The 25248-nt window shown below is 41.1% G+C and overlaps 1 pseudogene; it reads right to left on the bottom strand.

Annotated features, from left to right (window-relative positions):
- Positions 1-15268: 15268 nt before the first annotated feature.
- On the bottom strand, positions 15269-16077 carry LOC101020693 (annotated as a pseudogene).
- Between the last annotated feature and the right edge of the window lie 9171 nt (positions 16078-25248).

Below are 25248 nucleotides of genomic sequence, written 5' to 3'. Positions count from 1 at the left end.
CAATTGTTTCATAATCAGAATTTCTGTCCACCAATATTGATTGCTGGTTTCCTCTTGGCCATATTGAACTGAAAAAGATCAATCTACTCCTTAATAAGCAAAAACAAAGAATCCTCAAGATGTCTCTGACTATTCCTGTGTTCAAACTTCTTTCTCCCAACTGACTTCCAGGAAGATATGCTGCGTCGTCAGCTGAGCTCTAGTTGCCAATCTGCAAAGTCACTTTCTCCTTCCTGCTATCTTCCCTTTATCAGGGAAACTTACATTTTTCACCTGTCATTGACATCCTCTTCATTCAGTCAGTCATCCAGCCAGCAAATATTTATTGAAGACCTATTCTGTGTCAGGCACTCATTATTCCAGGCACCATAGATGCAGCAGTGAACAAAGATCTCTGCCTTTTTGAAGCTTACATTCTAATGGGAGCTGAGCAAGACAGACATAAACAAACAAGTTGAATATAACATGTTAGCTAGTGATAAGTTCTATGGAGGAAACTAAAGCAGGGAAAGGGGATAAGGGTTGCAGGGAAGCAGGAAAAGGGGGTGATGGGGTGCAGTTTTATGTAGCATTGTTAGAGAAGCCTTCACAAAGGGAATATTTCAGCGAAGGCTTGAAGGAGGTAAGGGAGTGAGTCATGAGGATTTGGCGGAAGAACTTGCCAGGTAAAATTTAGCACACAAATAGTCCTTGAGGCAGATACCTTTAAGTGGCTACTGCAGATTGAGTAAAGGCTGCAGACTGAGTAAAGGAGACTGTGATAGGCTATGTGCTCAGAGACATAATGGGGGTGGGTATGCATAGGGCCCTGTAGGCCACTGTAAAAGTCTACTGCTTTTAACTGAGTGGGATGGGATGCATTGGAGGGTTCTGAATAGAGAAATGTTATGCTATAATTGATATGGTTACAGGAACTCTAACTACTCCATTGAGAACACCTGCAAAAAATGGCAAGGATTGAGGTAGAGAGATGACTGCATGACTGTTGCAATAATCCAGGGTAATTTAAGAAGAAAAGAGGCCAAGTGCAGGGGCTCATGCCTGTAATCCCAGCACTTTGGGAGGCTGAGGTGGGTGGATCTCCTAAAGTCAGGAGTTCGGGACCAGCCTGACCAATATGGCGAAAACCTGTCTCTACTGAAAATACCAAAAAAAAAAAAAAAAAAAAAATAGCCATGCGTGGTGGTGCATGCCTGTAATCCCACCTACTTGGGAGGCTGAGGCAGAAGAATCACTTGAACCAGGGAGATGGAGGTTGCAGTGAACTGAGATTGTGCCAATGCACTCTAGCCTGGGCAACAAGAGACTCTGTCTCAAAAGAAAGAAAAAAAAGAAATATTTTATTCAAAGGATATTGGGTAGCTCATCATATATATCTAAGAGGTCTAAAAGCCAGCTCCATCTTAGTATAGAACTGGTCCTGCAGTGCCCTCTCCACTGCCAGCACTGCATTCCCCAATGTTGCAGCCTGCCCCCACCAATGCCTTTGATACTGGACCCATCTGTAAGAATCCCTGCCACTGCTGCATCTGACAACTGAAAATAGCTGCCATCACGTGTCACTTCTGGTCACTGAGCTTTTGATTCTAAGTCTGCGGGTTGTCTGTGCTTGGTGGACCCTGGTCTGGTAGCTATGCCCATGCCCTAGCTACAAAGGCAGCGTGCAAAATGTGTGTCTGATGCTCTTAGCTTCTGTCGGGGAGGTGGGTGATTCCCAACCATAGGGCAGGGATTCAGTTGTTAATTGGGGAAAAAAATGACAACTGCCCCCTACTGGTGGGTCCTTGTGTTCCTTAGCGGCTGCATTGCTACCTGGTTGCACACCAAATGGCAGTTTGGGGTCTGTCGTCTTGTTTTCAACAGCGGCAGCAGCAGTAGAATATCAATTCCATTGTTCATAGTATCTTACCTAGTTCGTCACTGAAGGCCTGTTGTTTCCCTCTGTCTGCTCTTATCATTATAATTGACAGTTCAAAATGGGGAATAGATGGAGAAATTGACAAGAGATGGAAACAAGAATGAGTAATAAACATCCTGGTAGTTTCACAGCTGTTGATATTTTTAGTTCAATCACTTTATCATCAGATGATTCATGTTATGAATGAACCACATGTTTGAAATAAGTAGAATTTAGAATTTCCCATTCTTCATTTATCTTAGAGACTGGACAATAAGGCATTGTGTCACTCCCTTAAAGACTCCTTCTCCTCTCTCCCCTTTTCTATTTATTTCTTTATCTTTGAGGCCCCATGTCACTCTGTCACCAGGCTGGAGTGCAGTAGTGCAACCATAACCCAATGTGGCCTGGAAGTCCTGGGCTCAAGTGAGCCTTCTGAGTAGTTGTTACTACAGGCATGCGCCACCACCCCTGGCTAATTTATTTTATTATAATTTTTTTTTTTTTTTTTTTTGTAGAGACAAAGTCTCATGTTTTGCCCAGGTTGGTCTTGAACTCATGGGCTCAAGCAATTCTCCCACCTTGGCCTCCCAAACTGCTGAGATTATAGGTGTGAGTCACTGTGCCCAACCCCCTTTTCTGTATAAATTCAATATTAACAGGTACAAAATGACTTAGGAGGAATTTATATGATTTTCAAGCCCAAAAGCTAAAATGACCCCAAAAGGCTAATTTGTAGCCTCTACTTGCCAAATGGTTAATTCAAAAGTTAGTATTTGCAGATAGTTATCAGAAAGTGGGAGTGTATTACCCTCTTCTTCTCTTGTTTGATATTGTACTTTTGATGTTCACTCCTTGCTTAAAGCTTTTGGCATTGTAAGTAAAACCATGATGGGATTTTAGAAGACAGTTTCCCTGGTCAAATAAACTAGGGAGCTGCCAAAAATACCTACATCTGGACTCACTCAAGATCTATTAAATCAGACTGCCTGAGGCCCAGCCCCTCACTCCTCCTTGATTCTAACTTACAGCCAGAGCTGAGAACCACTGGTCTAGGCCTTGGAGGCATTTGTGTATTGAATCAAAGAACAACCAGGTGGTGGCTCAGCAGGTAACTGAAACTTGACTCAAGCAAGAAATAGGAATTTATTAGGTGGCCTAAAGATAGTGTAGGCTTTAAGCACAGGGGCAGGCAGGGGGGCAGGAAGGAAGAAACAAGACAAGTTAGTGAACTTGGGGCTGTATCAGGGGTTGGGGAGAAGAGGTGAAGTTGCAGCAAACACTGGTGCTTTCTGCCAAGGTCCCACCATTCTGTTCCTGAAGAAGACCTTAAAAAGCTGACTTTCACCCAAGGGTAAAATCAGCCTTAAAAACAGATGGATTGCTGTCTCGAATGAATCAAACAATATGGGTTGAAGAGGGTGGGCCTTCCCAGGACCAGAGACAGACCTGCAGGAATAATAACAGTCAGAACTATTAGGTTGTGTGAGACTTTGATTTGGAAGGCAATGCTGCAATGAACATGGTATCTTGAGAAAGCACAGCTAGCAGAAGCAGCAGTGCCAGAAGCCCTAATAGATGCCTTGCAGGCCTGAACAGGTGGTGCAAGCTGTGAGGCCCATGCCAGCTGCTGCAGCAGGAAGAATCTGCAGGAGAATCTGGTGATGGGATTTGTGAAGCCTTTCTGGCTTCATGGCTTCCAAGCTGGATTCCCCAGCCTTTCTAGGGATTCTGGTCCTCAGCATCCCTTAATAAACAGCTGTTGTGCTTAAATCAACAGAAGCTCTGTGTTTATGATTAATATCTCTGAATGACATTCACTTTCATTTAACATTCATTCAGGCTCTGGAGCAAGATGGCTGAATAGGAACAGCTCCAGTCTCCAGCTCCCAGCACGAGCGACACAGAAGACGGGTGATTTCTGCATTTTCAACTGAGGTACCGTGTTCATCTCACTGGGGAGTGCTGGACAATCGGTGCTGGTCAGCTGGTGCAGCCTGACCAGTGAGAGCTGAAGCAGGGCGAGGCATCGCCTCACATGGGAAGCACAAGGGGGAAGGGAATCCCTTTTCCTAGCCAGGGGAACTGAGACACACAACACCTGGAAAATCAGGTAACTCCCACCCTAACACTGCACTTTACCAAGGGTCTTAGCAAATGGCACACCAGGAGATTATATCCCACACCTGGCCGGGAGGGTGCCATGCCCACGGAGCCTCCCTCATTGCTAGCACAGCAGTCTGCGATCTAAGTGCAAGGCAGCAGCGAGGCTGGGGGAGGGGTGCTTGCCATTGCTGAGGCTTAAGTAGGTAAACAAAGCTTGAACTGGGTGGAGCCCACAGCAGCTCAAGGAGGCCTGCCTGTCTCTGTAGACTCCACCTCTGGGGACAACGCACAGCTAAACAAAAAGCAGCAGAAACCTCTGCAGATGCAAATGACCCTGTCTGACAGCTTTGAAGAGAGCAGTGGATCTCCCAACACTGAGGTTGAGACCTGAGAACGGACAGACTGCCTGCTCAAGTGGGTCCCTCACTCCTGAGTAGCCTAACTGGGAGACATCCCCCACTAGGTGCAGACTGACACCTCACACAGTGGGGTACACCCCTGAGACGAAGCTTCCAGAGCAAGAATCAGACAGGAACACTCGCTGTTCAGCAATATTCTATCTTCTGCAGCCTCCGTTGCTGATACCCAGGCAAACAGGGTCTGGAGTGGACCTCAAGCAATCTGCAAGAGACCTACAACTGAGGGTCCTGACTGTTAGAAGGAAAACTAACAAGCAGAAAGGACACCCACACCAAAACCCCATCAGTACGTCACCATCATCAAAGACCACAGGCAGATAAAACCACAAAGATGGGGAAAAAGCAGGGCAGAAAAGCTGGAAATTCAAAAAATAAGAGCGCATCTCCCCCTCCAAAGGAATGCAGCTCATCGCCAGCAATGGATCAAAGCTGGATGGAGAATGACTTTGACAAGTTGAGAGAAGAAGGCTTCAGCCCATCAGACTTCTCAGAGCTAAAGGAGGAGTTACGTACCCAGCACAAAAAAACTAAAAATCTTGAAAAAAGAATGGAAGAATGGATAACTAGAATAATCAATGCAGAGAAGGCCATAAATGAACTGACAGAGATAAAAACCATGACACGAGAAATATGTGACAAATGCACAAGTTTCAGTAACCGACTTGATCAACTAGAAGAAAGAGTATCAGTGATTGAGGATCAAATGAATGAAATGAAGCAAGAAGAGAAGTCTAAAGAAAAAAGAGGAAAAAGAAATGAACAGAACCTTCAAGAAGTATGGGATTATGTGAAAAGACCAAATCTACATCTGATTGGGGTGCCTGAAAGTGAGGGGGAAAATGGAACCAAGTTGGAAAATACTCTTCAGGATATCATCCAGGAGAACTTCCCCAACCTAGTAGGGCAGGTCAACATTCAAATTCAGGAAATACAGAGAACGCCACAAAGATACTCCTCAAGAAGAGCAAATACAAGACCCATAATTGTCAGATTCACCAAACTTGAAATGAAGGAAAAAATCTTAAGGGCAGCCAGAGAGAAAGGTCGGGTTACCCACAAAGGGAAGCCCATCAGACTAACAGCAGATCTCTCAGCAGAAACTCTCCAAGCCAGAAGAGAGTGGGGTCCAATATTCAACATTCTTAAAGAAAAGAATTTTCAACCCAGAATTTCATATCCAGCCAAACTAAGTTTCATAAGTGAAGGAGAAATAAAATCCTTTACAGACAAGCAAATGCTTAGAGAATTTGTCACCACCAGGCCTACCCTACAAGAGACCCAGAAGGAAGCACTAAACATGGAAAGGAACAACCAGTACCAGCCACTGCAAAAACATGCCAAAATGTAAAGACCATTGATGCTAGGAAGAAACTGCATCAACTAACGAGCAAAATAACCAGCTAATATCACAATGACAGGATCAAGTTCACACATAATAATATTAACCTTAAATGTAAATGGACTAAACGGTCCAATTAAAAGACATAGACTGGCAAATTGGATAAAGAGTCAAGACCCATCAGTTTGCTGTATTCGGGAGACCCATCTCACATGCAGAGATACACATAGGCTCAAAATAAAGGGATGGAGGAAGATCTACCAAGCAAATGGAGAACAAAAAAAAAACCAGGGGTTGCAATCCTAGTCTCTGATAAAACAGACTTTAAACCATCAAAGATCAAAAGAGACAAAGAAGGCCATTACATAATGGTAAAGGGATCAATTCAACAGGAAGAGCTAACTATCCTAAATATATATGCACCCAATACAGCAGCACCCAGATTCATAAAGCAAGTCCTTAGAGACTTACAAAGAGACTTAGACTGCCATACAATAATAGTGGGAGACTTCAACATGCCACTGTCAACATTAGACAGATCAACGAGAAAGAAAGTTAACAAGGATATCCAGGAATTGAACTCAACTCTGCACCGAGCGGACCTAATAGACATCTACAGAACTCTCCACCCTAAATCAACAGAATATACATTCTTCTCAGCACCACATTGCACTTACTCCAAAATTGACCACATAATTGGAAGTAAAGCACTCTTAAGCAAATGTAAAAGAACAGAAATTATCACAAACTGTCTCTCAGACCACAGTGCAATCAAACTAGAACTCAGGATTAAGAAACTCAATCAAAACTGCTCAACTACATGGAAACTGAACAACCTGTTCCTGAATGACTACTGGGTACATAACGAAATGAAGGCAGAAATCAAGATGTTCTTTGAAACCAATGAGAACAAAGATACAACATACCAGAATCTCTGGGACACGTTTAAAGCAGTGTGTAGAGGGAAATTTATAGCACTAAATTCCCACAAGAGAAAGATGGAAAGATCTAAAATTGACACTCTAACATCACAATTAAAAGAACTAGAGAAGCAAGAACAAACACATTCAAAAGCTAGCAGAAGGCAAGAAATACCTAAGATCAGAGCAGAACTGAAGGAGATAGAGACACAAAAAACCCTCCAAAAAATCAATGAATCCAGGAGTTGGTTTTTTGAAAAGATCAACAAAATTGATAGACCGCTAGCAAGATTAATAAAGAAGAAAAGAGAGAAGAATCAAATAGATGCAATAAAAAATGATAAAGGGGATATCACCACTGACCCCACAGAAATACAAACTACCATCAGAGAATACTATAAACACCTCTATGCAAATAAACTAGAAAATCTAGAAGAAATGGATAATTTCCTGGACACTTACACTCTTCCAAGACTAAACCAGGAAGAAGTTGAATCCCTGAATAGACCAATAGCAGGCTCTGAAATTGAGGCAATAATTAATAGCCTACCAACCACAAAAAGTCCAGGACCAGATGGATTCACAGCTGAATTCTTCCAGAGGTACAAGGAGGAGCTGGTACCATTCCTTCTGAAACTTTTCCAATCAATAGAAAAAGAGGGAATCCTCCCTAACTCATTTTATGAGGCCAACATCATCCTGATACCAAAGCCTGGCAGAGACACAACAAAAAAAGAGAATTTTAGAACAATATCCCTGATGAACATCGATGCAAAAATCCTCAATAAAATACTGGCAAACCAAATCCAGCAGCACATCAGAAAGCTCATCCACCATGATCAAGTGGGCTTCATCCCTGAGATGCAAGGCTGGTTCAACATACGCAAATCAATAAATGTAATCCAGCATATAAACAGAACCAAAGATAAAAACCACATGATTATCTCAATAGATGCAGAAAAGGCCTTTGACAAAATTCAACAGCCCTTCATGCTAAAAACTCTCAATAAATTCGGTATTGATGGAATGCATCTCAAAATCATAAGAGCTATTTATGAGAAACCCACAGCCAATATCATACTGAATAGGCAAAAACTGGAAGCATTCCCTTTGAAAACCGGCACAAGACAGGGATGCCCTCTCTCACCACGCCTATTCAATATAGTGTTGGAAGTTCTGGCCAGGGCAATCAGGCAAGAGAAAGAAATCAAGCGTATTCAGTTAGGAAAAGAAGAAGTCAAATTGTCCCTCTTTGCAGATGACATGATTGTCTATTTAGAAAACCCCATCATCTCAGCCCAAAATCTCCTGAAGCTGATAAGCAACTTCAGCAAACTCTCAGGATACAAAATCAATGTGCAAAAATCACAAGCATTCTTATACACCAGTAACAGACAAACAGAGAGCCAAATCATGAATGAACTTCCATTCACAATTGCTTCAAAGGGAATAAAATTCCTAGGAATCCAACTTACAAGGGATGTAAAGGACCTCTTCAAGGAGAACTACAAACCACTGCTCAGTGAAATCAAAGAGGACACAAACAAATGGAAGAACATACCATGCTCATGGATAGGAAGAATCAATACCATGAAAATGGCCATACTGCCCAAGGTAATTTATAGATTCAATGCCTTCCCCATAAAGCTACCAATGACTTTCTTCACAGAATTGGAAAGAACTGCTTTAAAGTTCATATGGAACCAAAAAAGACCCCGTATTGCCATGACAATCCTAAGTCAAAAGAACAAAGCTGGAGGGATCACGCTACCTGACTTCAAACTATACTACAAGGCTACAGTAACCAAAACAGCATGGTACTGGTACAAAAACAGAGATATAGACCAATGGAACAGAACAGAGCCCTCAGAAATAATACCACACATCTACAGCCATCTGATCTTTGACAAACCTAACAAAACCAAGAACTGGGGAAAGGATTCCCTATTTAATAAATGGTGCTGGGAAAACTGGCTAGCCATAAGTAGAAAGCTGAAACTGGATCCTTTTCTTACTCCTTATACAAAAATTAATTCAAGATGGATTAGAGACTTAGATGTTAGACCTAATACCATAAAAACCCTAGGAGAAAACCTAGGTAATACCATTCAGGACATAGGCATGGGCAAGGACTTCATGTCTAAAACACCAAAAGCAACAGCAACAAAAGCCAAAATTGACAAATGGGATCGAATTAAACTAAAGAGCTTCTGCACAGCAAAAGAAAGTACCATCAGAGTGAACAGGCAACCTATAGAATGGGAGAAAATTTTTGCAATCTACTCATCTGACCAAGGGCTAATATCCAGAACCTATAAAGAACTCAAACAAATTTACAAGAAAAAAACAAACAACACCATCAAAAAGTAGGCAAAGGATATGAACAGACATTTCGCAAAAGAAGACATGCATACAGCCAACAGACACATGAAAAAATGCTCATCATCACTGGCCATCAGAGAAATGCAAATCAAAACCACAATGAGATACCACCTCACACCAGTTAGAATGGCAATCATTAAAAAGTCAGGAAACAACAGGTGCTGGAGAGGATGTGGAGAAATGGGAACACTTTTACACTGTTGGTGGGATTGTAAACTAGTTCAACCACTGTGGAAAACAGTATGGCGATTCCTCAAGGATCTAGAACTAGAAATACCATATGACCCAGCCATCCCATTACTGGGTATATACCCAAAGGATTATAAATCATGCTTCTATAAAGACACATGCACATGTATGTTTATTGCAGCACTATTCACAATAGCAAAGACTTGGAATCAACTCAAATGTCCATCAGTGACAGACCGGATTAAGAAAATGTGTCATATATACACCATGGAATACTATGCAGCCATAAAAAAGGATGAGTTTGTGTTCTTTGTAGGGACATGGATGCAGCTGGAAACCATCATTCTCAGCAAACTATCGCAAGACCAGAAAACCAAACACCGCATGTTCTCAATGATAGGTGGGAATTGAACAATGAGATCACTTGGACTCGGGAAGGGGAACATCACACACCAGGGCCTATTATGGGGAGCGGGAGGGGAGAGGGATGGCATTGGGAGTTATACCTGATGTAAATAACGAGTTGCTGGGTGCTGACGAGTTGATTGGTGCAGCACAGCAACATGGCACAAGTATACATATGTAATAAACCTGCACGTTGTGCACATGTACCTTAGAACTTAAAGTATAATTTTAAAAAAAACAACAACAACAACAAAAACAAAACATTCATTCAACCCAGTAGGATGGAAGATATTATCCCTATTTAATAGAACAGAAATCGAGAATCGGAGAAGTTAAGAAGCTTGTCCAAGCTCAGACAGCCAAAAAACGGCAACACTGGAGTCAGATTCACATGTGAATGATCCTGAAGCCCGTGCTCCTTCTCTGTCCGGCTCCAGGCCACATACTCAGTGTAGTAGTAGTGAGCCTGTCTTTGGCGCGGCCTCCTTTGTCTTCATGGTTCAGTTGAGGAAAATGACCTGAGCCTCAAGGTTGCCTAAAATTTGTCTGCCAGTGTGTCTGCCTCTTACTAAAGTTCCTCACAAGAATATGGGCTCTGATTGGGTGCTTCCACGGTTTTGTGTTTTTGTACTTCATAATTTCCTAGCAAAATGTCTCTCTGAAAAATGTCCTCCTTTCAGCATTGAACTACAGGAACAGAGATTTTTCCCTTGTCTGAGCCAGTGGCAGGGTGGTCATCGTGTGTGGCTCGGGGACCCAGTTTTAGAAGAACTGAGGCAGGTGGTGAGTGTCCAGGACAGAAGAAACCCGGGGTCACTGTTGGCCCCTCTTTCTGCGGGCTGCTCACAGATGGCACTTACCCGTGGCCACCAGAAACAATGCATTCAGACCCCAAACCACTGTACTGGAACAGCTCTATCCAACTTCCAGTTCTCTAGCTCAGGAAAGTCCCTGAATTTATAAGCTGGAAGAGACCTTACGAATCTCATTTTGCATGAGAAAACTCAGATAGGATTTTCCTGAGGTCACACAATAAGTGGCTGGGCAGGATTATTGTTTACAACAGAAACTACGGAAGCACTTTATAATTAGGAAAAAAAAAATTGCTGAAAGCAAAAAAAGCATATGGCTCTTTATGCTTCACAATTTACTTGGGAGACATATACCGAGAGGGGAGACATATACCGAGAGATGAGACATTGTGTGAACTGTAAACTTCCTACAGGAACACGGGCGTCGGGGACCAAGGAGGCCGCAGCGGTTAGAAAAGACTTCAAGGGGAGGTGAGGGGCTAACGTGGGCCCCTGGAGGACGAACAGGAGAGCCTGGCAGAGAGAGGGCGACGGCGAGGAAAGGACAGAGAGACGGGGGACCTCACTGGCTGGGCCTAAGGAAGGGGAGGGACCCCGCCGCTCCACCTCACCCCACCCCTGCTCAAATCTCTGGATCCTGGAGCAAAAATGGGAAAAAGCGCCCAGACAGCTCTGCAGCGCGGCTCCTGCGTCTCTCAGCGAGTGTAAGCAAGCCCATGTGCTGGGACGCGGCTAAGGGGATCCGGGCCTGCTTGGCGGGCGGCCGGGAGGAGGCGCCCGCCCCTGCCCGTGGCAGCCCCTCTGGGCCCCTCCCCGCCGCCCTTCGCTCTGTCCTCCGCCTGGGTCCGTGTTGTGGGCTCCCAGTCACCTCTCCACCCGCCTCCCTCGTCGGTCGCCTACTGCTGCTTTAGCCGGGAAAGGCCCAGAACACGCTGCCTTTTCCAGTTAACGTAGGGGTTGGAGGGAAGGAGAGAGCTGGTGCTCCCGTCCTTTTTCCTCGTTTGTCCTGACCTCTGCCCTGCTTGTCTAGGCGAAGGAGGCCCCGGAAAGCGGCCCTGCCCGCAGCCCTGCCGGCCTCCGCTCGCGCAGTCCACCCTTAGATCTTACAACTGAAGGTGGCGCTTTCAAATCCCAGTTTCGTTATATATTCGTGCTTCCTATTTACCGGATACCGCGAACTGCTCTTCATGCTGCAAGGGGAGAAAAAGATGCATTCAGCCCTTCAGTTTGTTTATTACAGTAATCATGACGCTGGAAGACCGGGCGTGCAATATAAAACCCAGGAAGGGAGCGATTAAAAGAATAGAAACAAGAGAAGAAGGCAACACAGCCCAGATCCCAGAAAGCAGAGGGGGCATTGCTCTCAGGTTGCTGCCTCGGCCCCGTCGCCGGGGAAAAGGGCTTTTTGGAGCATTTGTTAAGTGCCACAAAGCCCTGCCAGGGCTGATAGAAAGCGTTTTCCTCTGAGGTTTTCATGTATTCCTTGAACAAATATTTACCAAGTGCCTAATATGTTACAGACATTGTTCTAATTGACAGACATCTTTGCCCTCATAAGAACTAACATTATCATGGAGGAAAGAGAAAATAAAGCACAAACATAATAAATAAGTGAATTACATCTTGGAAGGTAATTTTTAAAAAACAGAGCAGGCTAACAGCATGAGTGTGTGGGGGTTCCAGTTTTAAAGAGAGTGACCTGGGTGGGCCCCAGGGGGAAACCTGCTAGGCACGAAATAGGCAATCCCAGATAAGCCTGCTGTCTCTGTGAGTTGACGGGCCCTTCCTTGTGCTCATACATGTGCATACAGCTGGAGACCCTTGCAGAGGGTGGCTGTCTTTTACTGCTTGAATAGGATGGGAGGTGGGGCATCAGTTATTCATATTTTAATAGACCATTGCAGCTGTGACTTCCCCTGCTTCCATTCCTAACCTCTGGAGAGCTGCGAAATGGTGCTGATTTCCAAAAACAGGTAGGAAGGTAAGGGAGGAAAAAAATCCTAGAACAAGGAGTTGTGTGCTTTGGAGGGGCACTGGGGTCCCCCGATTGGCTCCTGAGATAGCTAATGGAAGATGGATCCAGCTTTAGGGTAGGAACTAGCTATTTATCTATTAGTCAAGGGACATATTTTAACCATCCTGAATTAGATTGTGCAATCAGGTTGGTAAGAATGACAATAATAATTAAAATAGCTGGTGTTTATTGAGTACTTATTAGGTAACAGGTATCATGCATAGGTTTCACAGGTAACCTTTTAGTTTTTTCTTCAACTAGAATGTCATGTAAGCTCCATGAGAGTAGACACTTCATTTTGTTCACTGCTGTGTCAGAATCAATGCCTGGCACTTAGATGGCACTCACTGCACGAATGAATGAATGATTGCATTCTGGAGAAGAGTTTCAAGGCGCTCTTGCTCTGGGCCTTACAGTGAGATGCTGAGGAGGTTTTAGGCCCTTCCTCTTCTTCAGAGTGCAGCAAACATAACACATACCTCTTTCTTGTTATTGCTGACTGCTCTGTAGATACTCCAGGCATTGTTAGAGGGACAGTTTCTTCTCTTTATTGTGTTTTCCACCCTCCCCATCTCCTTGGTGGGCAGGTGGTTAGAGGAGGGAAAAAGGAGGGTGAGGGGAAAAGAAAACTTTGTCTTGCCTTTCATCCATGACTTCATTTACATTTAGTTCTTACAACAACCCATTTGACAGAAGAGGAAACTGAGACTCAGAAAGAGTAAGTAGTTGTCAAGGTCTTGTGGCAAGTTAATGCCAAGGAGCCTCAGCCCCCAGAGCTGTGCTCTTACCCATTACACTGGATGGCAGGGCAAAGAATGCACTATCATTACTTTGCATTTTTTCTGTTGTTTCGCTGACCCCATCTCTAGGGGTAGGACAATGTTTAGGGCAGGTTCCCTACTGTCTAGGGGGATATTTAAAAGCATGCCAAATATTTTGACAATGAATTCAAAGCAAAAGATCACATTATTTTCTTTCTTGGAATTAACAGTGAACTGGCTCAAGTTCATTATTACTAACAGTTGGCTCAGTGGTGAGGAATATTGGGCCATGAAGCTTATTTGGGCACAGGGTGTTTGTTGTTGTTCAACTGCTTACCTCCTTTGGGGTTGTCAAGGAATAGGGGTTTGTTAGTGCCTATTACATATTCGGTGCTTAAGCAAGTTACTGAGTGGGGAGGGGCAGGAAGGATTAAAATTGCAGCAGAAGTCCTGCTTAATCTGACTGCACTGATGGCTGGCAGCTACTGAAGAGAATGATAATAAAAAAGACTACTACCAGACCATCCTGGCTAATATGGTGAAACCCTGTCTCTATTAAAAATACAAAAAATTAGCCGGGCATGGTGCCGGGCGCCTGTAGGCCCAGCTACTCGGGAGACTGAGGCAGATTTGTGTACCCAGGAGTCAGAGGTTGCAGTGAGCTGAGATCCTGCCACTGCACTCCAGCCTGGGCAACAGAGCAAGGCTTCATCTCAAACAAACAAACAAACAAAAAAACTACCCAAAACATTTTTGTTTTTTTTTTTTTTAAGTGTCTCAAAAATCAGTAAAACTTTATTCGCTTCCGTTATTTCACCATTAACAGAAAACTGGAGAAAGCAAAAATGTTTTGTGTTTACAAAGACAAACGGCCTCTTTACCCAGAGATCAAAACCTCAAACGACAAGGGGGAAGATAAAAGCGCCCTTCCCACATCCCCTGAGCTGACCGTTGTCATCTTAGACAAAGCCTTTAGTCAACTGGCCGGGGACCTTGTCTCTGGCCAATTCAAGAAGACGGCCAAGAAATCAGACCCATCCATTCCCGTGATATAAAGTTGAACAGAAGCTACACCAAGGGTCAAGTGTCTGTATTTTACAGGACACAGTAACCAGGTGGCTACTTATAAAAAAAAAACAAGATTCATTTCAGGCACAACATTTTTATTTTTTTTGTTTGTTTTGTTTTTAAATCAGTAAAAGAAACAGGGTCCTAGAAGCTGCATTGATCCAAACAGCAGCAAGTTTGTGCATTCATTTTTTTTGTTTTTGTTTAAATATGTTTAAATTATCAGACTGTTGGCACTCCTCATTTGCATGAAATTCTGTACCATACTTACTAGTTGTAGTAAAGTTACCCCCCAACTCAAGAATAAAACCTACTCTGGAAGATAATTTTCACTGAAATATAAACAAACTTCTTTAAGTGGATTGTGACAAAATTATAAATGATATAAAAAAATAACATTTTAAAATTTGGCCATCAACTTTAAGAAATGGTTTGCCTATACAAATTTGTGTAATTTTTAAAAGATAATATATTCTACCCTCATATGGTCCTCAGAATTAAAGCATAATGAACAGGAAGAAAAAGAAAAAGAATGCAACTGAGTGCTAAGGCAGAATGTCTTGCCAGAAGTAATTAATGAAGGTAGAGTATATAATGAAAAGTGTAGAATTTCATAGGGCCAACAAGGTAACAGTCTATATTTTTCACTTACACAGGCAAAGTGGATTTTGCAATGACCAGTTGCGTTAAATGCTCCAAATAAAGCTCCTAAAATTGACACTATAAGGCGCCGCCTTAAGTTTTCCAGGCTGAACTGTGCATTATTTTAAAATGGTTTTCTTAAATTTATTTATTTTTTTAAACATAACACAAGGAAGGTGTTAAAACTGGTGTAATAGCTCAATAGAATAAGTATTCCGGATTCAGGAGGGATGAAGAGGGAGATATTCAGAACCCTTCACCAGATTCTCCCCAACTTGATCATAGTGGATTAAAGATATGTTTTGTGGATGTGGTTAGTCAATGACATCAGCTTGACGGATCTTTCTTTCTGCACCAAACCCCATTGAGTTATCTGGTCCCCTTGGCTGATGAAGAACCATTAGGTGAGGAGCACTGGCATCATCCAGAGTGATGTTCTTCAAACAATTGACCAACCAATCAGGTCGAGGAGCTGCAACAGCCTTGGGGCCCTCATAGACTCGCCAAACATTACAGGCGCTGCACTTGCCAGTGCGCTGATAAAGAATCACTGAGAACTCCACCTCATCTCCTGCCTGTAGCTCAATGCCACCCTGAACTTCTTTCACACAGAAAGAGAGCTTCTGGCTATCTCCTACTTCATAGTTAATGAAGCCAAACTGATCTTTCACACATTCCACTGTGGCCCTATGCAGGGGTGTGATGTTGTAAGCCATAGTTTGTGCATTTTGGCCCAGGACACACAATTGGAACTTGATGCTTTCCCCTTTCTGCAGGCAATTGCTATTGTTGGCCATCCCAACGACATCAAATGGATAGACATCACCTTTCTTATCGCCCTCCTCCACAATCTCAATCATTCCTCGGTACTCAGTCTGTGTTGGATCAACACTTCTCAGGGGCGAATGACTTTGCCAGAGTAAGTGGTGGGATCAGCTTCCTCAGTAATGCCATTCACTGAGTGTGTTTTGTTTACTTTTTCTGCACTGACTTTATTACCTTTGCCTTTGGACAAGCTATACTCGACCATGACCCCCAGTTCCAAGCTATCAACATCACCAGAGAACTCACTGTAATGGAAAAAGTTTTCCTTATCATGATTGGCTGTTTCAGTAAATCCAACGTTTTAATTGTACATATACCTGAAGTTAATATGTAAACATATGAATTCATATAAATACATATACATATAAATTCATTTGCCAGTTTTTCATGGAAAGCTAAGACCTGTGCTTTGGTTCTAGATCAGCTGATAAGAGTTCTGTATGATCTTTCTGGAAAAAATCATATCCATAGTGAATATTATTTCCAGTTTTGGTTTCTTTCAAATGACTCAACAACATAAAGACAGTTTTCATGCAAGCTGACTGTGGATGACTTGCAGATTTTTCATACATTTCCCCCTACATTATTTGATTGTCTTTCTCACATCTAATTTGAGAGTGAAGTTTTTGTGTGTGTGTGGTTCAATTTTATGTGTCTTTTCACAGCATTCAAATCAGTTTTTGTAGAAACAGTTTTTTAATTCACATGCTCTAAATTTATCTATTAAATTGTTTGTTGCCCTATGTCCTTACACTATTACTGGTGTAAGGACATAGGGCAACAAACATGGCTGATCCTTGGCAAGCTCATAACTCAAGGGAAGAAGTAGACACAGAGTGGCTTCCTAGCTGAGAGACTTCTTTATGCCATGGGCATGGAGCAGTAAGTTTTCTAGAGGAAATGGAGATCATAAGTAAATTTGGAGAGTCAGCTAAGTGGAGGTTGAATAAGGGAGCTTCTACTACACGTGTACCCGAGACATGTCACTATTCTAGCCCCTCCAGAATCTCACAACGTATTGGGAATATGTCCTAGAAATGTGTCCACATATGCCTTACTCATAATCCACAGAGGTCTCCTCCCTTCAATCATTGTTGAGAACCAAGGGGTTCTTATCTTGCCTTATCCCCCAGATCACTTGAGGTGAACACCCCACCCACAGATAGCCACCCATGCCTTGGAGTCTTTATGGAAAAGAAAAGTCAAGTCAATTATATTCCCCTAACAAGGAATTTACACTTAGGAAATAGAGAAACTCAACAAATTGGTGATGGGTGCTCGAATGAGAGGTCATGAAGTCAGGCTTGGGTAGCTATAATGGGACCATTGGGGTTTTGAGAAAATGGAAGTACAGATGGACCAGGTAAAGAACAGTGGAAATGTAGATGAAATAGTTATGCAAAGAAATAGACAATCCATAACAGAGAGGGAAATGAAGTGTGGCTGGTCTTCAAGATTCCTGGCTTTCTCCCTTCCTGGATCTTATTTGTTTTGCATGTCCTGAATCTCTCTGAGACCTTGCTATAGTCTTGCCATTTGACATCCCTTTTAACTTGAGTTAGTTTGAATAGGTTTCTGGCCCTTGCAATTAAAAAATATTAGATTAAGAGACAAGGTGAGAACAAGCTAGTGTTAAATTGTATGTTTCTATGCATTAAGAATTCCCAAGAGTTCAGAGAAGAGAAAGATCAGTTGATATCTTAATTTTCTGCTCTTCTATTCCTCTAAACTTAGAAGGTAGGCTCAAATAATCCCTGTCATTAGCTCTGCCCAGCCCATTTCAAACATTGAACACTGCATTTACCCATCCTTGCCCCTTGGCCAGGATGACGGCTCAGCATTCCATCCTTCCCTCTGTTGTTCCCACTCTGATTTTGTATTCTAGACAAGTATCTCCTGTCTCTGCCCTGTCCCCAGTGTCCACCAGTTTTAGTGTACTGGAAGTGAGATTTGCCTTTCTTCCTTCTTCGGAGCTTCCAAAACTGGTCCTACCATTGAAGCTGCTCATGTGGCCAGTTCCAGCTACTGGCTGAGGCCTCTTCCCTGACGCCTTTCTCCCTACACTCCCTCTTTATTATTGGCTATAGAAACCTCTCTTAGTCACCCAAGCTATTTCCCAGGATCTTGCCTTTCCCTGTCCTTGTTCTTTTAATCATTATCATCTCAGGAATTTCACAGACAAGGTGGGATTTGGCTGGGCTTGGAAGGATAAGTGGATGTGGTTTGGCAGAGGGGCAGGAGAAATGCGGTCCAATTATAATGGTTTATACCAACTTCATTCTCATTGGCTTTTAGACTACGACCCTGTTTTTAGTAACAGCATGATATCATTGTCGTAGGAATGAAGAGCTATCTATTTGCCATTTTGCACAGGGACAAATATATACATTTCTTAGCTGTGATACGAAAATTTTTAAAGTCAGTACTTGCACATAATGCCAAAACTTAATTCCATGAAAGGCCCAAGAAATGTATGAGTCATGTTTCCTGTAGTTGTGAGAAGTTGTGGGTTAAATGGATTAAGGAGCATCAGTAAGAATACTCTCAACCATTCCAGTTAAAAAAGGTAGCTATGCCTGTAATCCCAGCACTTTGGGAGGCCAAGGAGGGTGGATCACAAGATCAGGAGATTGAGACCATCCTGGCTAACACAGTGAAACCCCATCTCTACTAAAAACATACAAAAAAATTAGCTGGGCGTGCTGGCGGGTGCCTGTAGTCCCAGCTACTCAGGAGGCTGAGGCAGGAGAACGGTGTGAACCCAGGAGGCGGAGCTTGCAGTGAGCCGAGATTGCACCACTGCACTCCAGCCTGGGAGACAGAGCAAGACTCCGTCAAAAAAAAAAAAAAAAAAAAAAAAAAAAAGTAGCTATACTCAGCAGTAGACTCACTGATGGTAACATTACAACTGCCACTTTAACTCCTCAGGCTAAAGAAAAAATATCTACCAGTCTACTATGTCATCTGAAAGAGAATATCTAGTAACCTCTCTATATGGTATTCAGAATAAGTGAACTTTTTACGTAATTGAAAGTTATTCCTTTAAGAGGTAAAATCTTTATTGGAAGTTTATCAGATTTTCTTGCTTTTATCAAACAGAGAATGCTAAACTAAATTAATATTCCTAGGTGGCTCAAGGTCTCCCTAGACATTTTGTAACATCTGTTTGCCACAATTTCCACTGATGAGCAGGCCTAGGGTAGCTATGCTTTGAAGCATGTGACTCTCTTCCCAACTGATTGAATAAAAATGGGCACCTGTTTCAAAAGTAGCCAGTCCACAAGCTGGTCAATGATCGTTGACCTACAGTCTGGCTTAAAAAGTTGAGTTGGACAAATAGGATGCTCAGTAATTTAAGCCAAATATGGAAAGAGGTAAAGATTTGCAAGCTGAGCCTAAACAAAACCTCTGTGACATAAAGTCAGGGCTGAAGAGTCCATGATGGTCTATAAGTAAGCAAAGCTGTGAGAAAGCAGTCACTGTGGTGAAGCAGATAAAGTCAATTGAGGGAAGACTAAGGAGCTGATATGCAGAGATCTCTGTTCTTAAAAGCCAGAAGAATCTAGCTAGAATGAAGGCCCTTCCTTCATTACCATGTGTAGGCGTTCAGCCATCCTGAAGTGTTCAGGGAAGGGTAGCTAACATTGAGCGTCTCCAGTTTGCTCTTCTGTTTGGGCTGGGGCTACTTGTCCTTGGTAGTCTTCCAGGTTCCCATAAGTCCCCTCTCTTCACTCTTGGGACGTCTATTTTTTCCCAAATCAACATTTCTAGGCTTTGCTCTGGCTCCTCTGTTTTGGTCGGTCAGTTGCCATTTTTCATCACTTTTTTCAGTTCCTCCTGTCCTGGATCTCCTGAGATTCTGGGTTTTGACATTATTGTGGACTGGCTTCTATAGCCTTCAGAGATCCTGTTGTCTTAGGTGTGTGCTGTTGTCTAGAAAAAGAATCAGTTGCCTCACGTCTTCTGTAAGTCTAGAAAAAGAATCAGTTGCCTCACGTCTTCCGTAACCTTGAAGGTTGAATCTTCCCAAAGTGAACCACTGCTCACTCCCAGAGGCCTTTGGGGCTATTTCAAGTTTGCAGCTGTTCTGGAGAATAGGGGTTACCAGATGTCAGAGAAATACCAATTGACTAATAATGTATTATGTTCTGTTCTTTTCTTTCTTCTTTTTTTTTTTTTTGCAACAAAAGCTTGCCTTTCAAGTCCCTTGCTTATTTTAAAATTAGTTTGCCTTCCATGAGCTTAAACTATTTGAGCTGTGGGGGGTAAATGAGCTAAGATGTTTGTTGTGCTAAATTTCAGGGAAAAGTCAACCCGAATTAAAATTTGACCTCAGGTAATGAACAAAATAAATATCGTTAGATAATTAAGAATGATAATAGTACTGATTCTACCACAATATAGAAAATACCTGATCACAATATTAACAAACAAAATAGAATAATTAAGAGGGAGAATTTTGAACTTTCTAAATGCCAGGTGAGCAAACATACTATTAGTAAATCTTACTGCCCATTTTCTTGAGAGATTGGAATACCTGAGCTCTGTCTAGCTTCTGGATTCCTGTGGGCCTTTTATATCTGATTATCTGGAGATGAAACTAAGGGTCATAGCTTGGCCTAATAGCATGAGAAAGTAAAGTGACCCAACATCTTTAAAACACCAATCATTTTCCCCTTCATGTGCTTTCAGAAAGAAAACATGGGACAAATTGGCTCCAAGCATAGCTTCCCACCTCCCCTTTCTCTGCCCCCAGTTTAGAAAAGAAGAAAACCAGCTCTCCCTGCAATGCTGCATCTTCCTGTGTAGCATTTTTACCCTGAACTGTAAAAGACTTCCGGGTACCAAATAAAGAATTTAGACATGCATCCCTCCTGAGAGAGAGTCACAGGAAAGTAAAGGAAAAGAAGGTTTGGGAGGAAATATTAAAGATGTGGCACTGTTTCATTCAGGTGAGAAAGTCATGGTGAATTTCTGTGTCTCCATCCATCCATCCATCCATCGATCTGTCGATCCATCCATCCATCCATCCATCCATCCATGCATCCATCCATGCAGCTATGTAGCTTAGAATGAGAATTCAGAAGTAATGTTTGCTGAGGGATGTGTATTAACATGTGTATTTGAAATAATTTAGAAAACATAATAGAAAACTATGGTTATATGAAAGTAAGCCCGATTTGCTAATTAATTTGACAATGACAACAGCTTTGCCAATTATGTTATATGGTTGACCTTTTCTGTAAATTGTGTGAGCCAAACATGCAGTTTCATTGTTTTTTTTTTAAATAAAATATTTAAACAATTTATAAGATGGTAGAAATTTCACTCTTTACATTTATTTAAATGAATGGTAAAGATGTCAGCTTGAAAATGTGGATGGGTGTAGAGTTTTGAAAAATTATTTTACCCTGGAAATACTAGAACAAAAGAATTGAGTACCATTGCTGTAAGAAATGGTTAAGGGAGCTGTGGTATTTTGCTTGGGGAAGATGAAGAGAGGTGGGACTTGTGGAGGTGGTGGAGATGTGGGGGCTTGTTCTTAAACAATTCAACTAAGCAAGTGTTATAAACACTTTCTTTGTGCAGAGCACTGGACAAGGTGCTGTGGTCACACAGAGATGAGTAGATGCTGATGACATTGCCATGCCCTTAAACTAGGTAAATTTGTATCAAGAAAGATTTATGCTATACATCATTTTGGGAGGAGTAGGTGCTCTAATGAAGTAAAAATGGGGTATCATAACTCCAAAAATGTTAATCTTGGGAGTGAACCATCTTCCTCGTAAAGAGGGCTAGTCCAGTGATGGGAAACCCTGCATCAGTCTTTTAAAATAAGATCTGGCATATGCAAGAATGTTCACAGACACACTATGCACATGCTCACAAACCAAACCAACCCAAATGTCCTCTTCAGTAGAATGGATAGATAAATCACATATTTAAACAACAGGTTACTGTAGAACAATAAAACCAAGAGTCAAGAAACTGCAACTACACACAATATGGATGAATCTCACAAACATAATGTTTAGTAACAAAAATGTTATGTAAGGTTACCTACAAAATATAGAAAATTACCTCAAAAGGCCAAATCTAAGAACTATTGGTGTTCAAGAGGGAGCTGAGCAACAGCAAGGGGTAGAAAGCTTATTTAAAGATGTAATAACAGAAAAAAAATTCCCAAAACTTGAGGAAGATATACATATCCAGGTACAAGAAGGTCAAAGAACACCAAACAGATTTGATCCAAATAAGACTAATCCATGGCATATAATAATCAAATTTTTAAAGATCAAGAACAAATAGAAAATTCTAAAAGCAGCATGAGAAAACAAGTAAATAACATATAAAGGAGTGTCAATTCATCTGGCAACAGACTTCTCAACAGAAACCATACAATCCAGGAGGGAATCCTGAAAGAAAAAAAAAAACAACAAAAAAAGGTCATTTAAGAATACTGTATTCAGCAAAGTATCCTCGAAATATAAAGGAGAGATAGGCTTTCCCAGACAAACAAAAACAGAGAATTCATCACTACCAGACCCATCTTACGAGAAATGCTAAAGGAAGTTCTTTAATCTGAAAGAAAAAAACACTAATATTTTTTTAAAAACCACAAACATTTGAAAATATAAAACCTACTGGTAAAATTAAGTACATAGACAAACCCAGAATAGTCTAATACTATAATTTTGGTGTATAATACACTCATAACAGTAGTATGAAGTCCCCCATCAATCTATCAAAAACAATAATACCTATAGAAACATGTTAAGAGACAGGTAACATAAAAATATATAAATTGAGGCTGGATGCAGCGGTGTATGCTTGTAATCCTAGCACTTTGGGAGGCTGAGATAGGAGGATTGTTTGAGGCCAGGTGTTTGAGACCAGCCTGGTCAACATAATGAAACCACATCTCTATAAAAATTAAAATTAGCCAGGCATCCTGGCACACACCTGTAGTCCTAACTACTCTGGAGATTGAGGCAGGAGGATCACTTGAATTGTCTCAATGTGTATACATATATCTGTTCTATTCTTTGTGATCTAAGACCAGTTGTCATCTCTTTAAAATAACTTATTTCGATGAGATGTTTTTTGTAAGCCTCACAGTAACTACAATGCAAAAACCTATAATAGATTCACTAAAATTAAAAAACAATAAATTAAAACATACTACCAGAGGCAATTACTTAACCCCAAAGGAAGATGATGAGAAAGGAAGAAAGGAGTTACAAAGCAACCAGAAAAGAAGCAACAAAATAGCAGTAGTAAGTCCTTACTTATTAATAATAACACTGAATGTAAGTGAACTGAATTCTCCCATTAAAAGGCATAGAGTGGTTGAATGGATAAAGAAACAAGACCCAACCATATGCTGCCTAAAAGAAGCCCATTTCACCTATAAAGACACACTTAAACTGAAAGTAAAGGGGTGGAAAATGATATTCCATGCAACTGGAAACAAACAAACAAAAAAGAGCAAGAGTAGTTATATTAGGTAAAAAACTACACATTAAAGACTGTAAAAAGAGACAAAAGAGGTCATTATATGATGATAAAGAGATCAATTCACCAAGAGGATATAACAATTATAACTATCTATGCACCCAACACTGGAGCTAAGCATATAAAACAAATATAAATAGAACTAAAGGGACAGATAGACTGCAATACAATAATGGTAGAAGACTTCTACATCTCACTTTCTGTAATAGATCATTGAGACAGAAAGTCAACAAAGAAACATCAGAGTTAAACTATACGCTAGACCAAATAGGCCTAACTAACATGTCCTGGATGTTTCACCCAACTGCTGTGGAATACACATTCTGTTCATCAGCACAGGGACATTCTCCAGAATAGATCATATCTCATGCTACAAAACAAGTCTCAACAAATTCCCAAAGGTAGAAATCATACCAAGTATCTTTTCTGGCCACAATGGAATAAAACTACAAATCAGTAACAAGAAGAACATTGAAAATGTCATAAACACATAGAAATTAAACAACATGGTCCTGGACAACAAATGGGTCAATGAAGAAATTAAGAAGGAAATTAAATAATTTCTTGAGGCAACTAAAAACAGAAATACAACATACCAAAATCTATGCAACACAGCAAAAGAAGCGCTTTGAGGGCAGTTTATAGCTATAAATGCTTATATCAATTAAGTAGAAAGACTTCAAATAAACAATCTAATGATGCTCCTTAAGGAACTATAAAAGTAAAAACAAACCAAACTCCGAATTAGCAGAAGGAAAGAAATAATAAAGATGAGAACAGAAATAAATGAAAATGAGACCAAAAAAAAAAAAAAAAAAAAAACCAATACAGAAGAAAAATGAAATGAAAGTTATTGTTTGGACAATATAAACAAAGCTGACAAACCTTTGGTTGGACTTTGGTTTTCAAGAAAAAAAGGGAGAAGACCCAAATGAATAACATCAGAAATGAAGAAGAAGACATAACAAACGAGACCACAGAAATACAAAGAATCACTAGAGACTATCATGAATAACTATATGCTAACAAATCGGAAAACCTGGAAGAAATGGATAAATTCCTGATCACATACAACCTACCAAGACTGAACCATGAAGAAATAGAAAACCTCAATAAATAAGTAATAGGTAATGAGATCAAGCCATAATAAAAGTTTCCCATCAAAGAAAAGTCGAGGACTGGGTGGCTTCACTGCTGAATTCTACCAAGCATTCAAAGAACCAATGCCAAATCTACTCAAACTCTTCAAAAAAATTGATAAAGAAGAAATACTTTCAAACTCACCCTACAAGGCTAGAATTACTTTGATGCCAAAACCAGGCAGGGACACACACACGAAAAGAAAACTACAAGCCAATATCAGTGATGAACATAGATGCAAAAATTCTCAACAAAGTACTATCAAACTGAATTTAACCACACATTAAAAATATAATTCACCATGATCAAGAGGGATTCATCCCAGGGATGCAAGGATGGTTCACTATAAGCAAATTAATAAACATAATATATCACATTAACAGAACCAAGAGCAAAAGCCACATGATTACTTCAATAGATGCCAGAAAACATTTGATAAAATTCAACATTCCTTTATTAAAAGCCATCATCAAATTGGGTATAGATGGAATATATAACAAATTAGCAAAAGCCATATATGACAGACTCACAGCTAACAACATTGTACAGAAAGGGGAAAAATGGAAGGCCTTTCCTTACTTTAAAATCTGGAACAAGACAAAGATGCCCACTTTTACCTCTTTTATTCTATATAATACTGTAAATCCTGGCCAGAGTAATTAGGCAAGAGAAAGAAATAAAGGGCATTCAAATTGGAATGAAGAAGTCAAATTAGCCTTGTTTGCAGATTACATGATCTTATATTTAGGAAAACCTAAAGACTCTACAAAAACTGTTAGAATTGATAAATGAATCCAGTAAAGTTTCAAGATGC

The sequence above is a fragment of the Papio anubis genome, chromosome 5, assembly GCF_008728515.1.
Source record: "Papio anubis isolate 15944 chromosome 5, Panubis1.0, whole genome shotgun sequence".
In the NCBI taxonomy this organism is placed as follows: Eukaryota; Metazoa; Chordata; class Mammalia; order Primates; family Cercopithecidae; genus Papio; species Papio anubis.
Note: the sequence above shows the minus strand (reverse complement) of the source record. Positions and strands in the feature narration are given on the sequence as shown.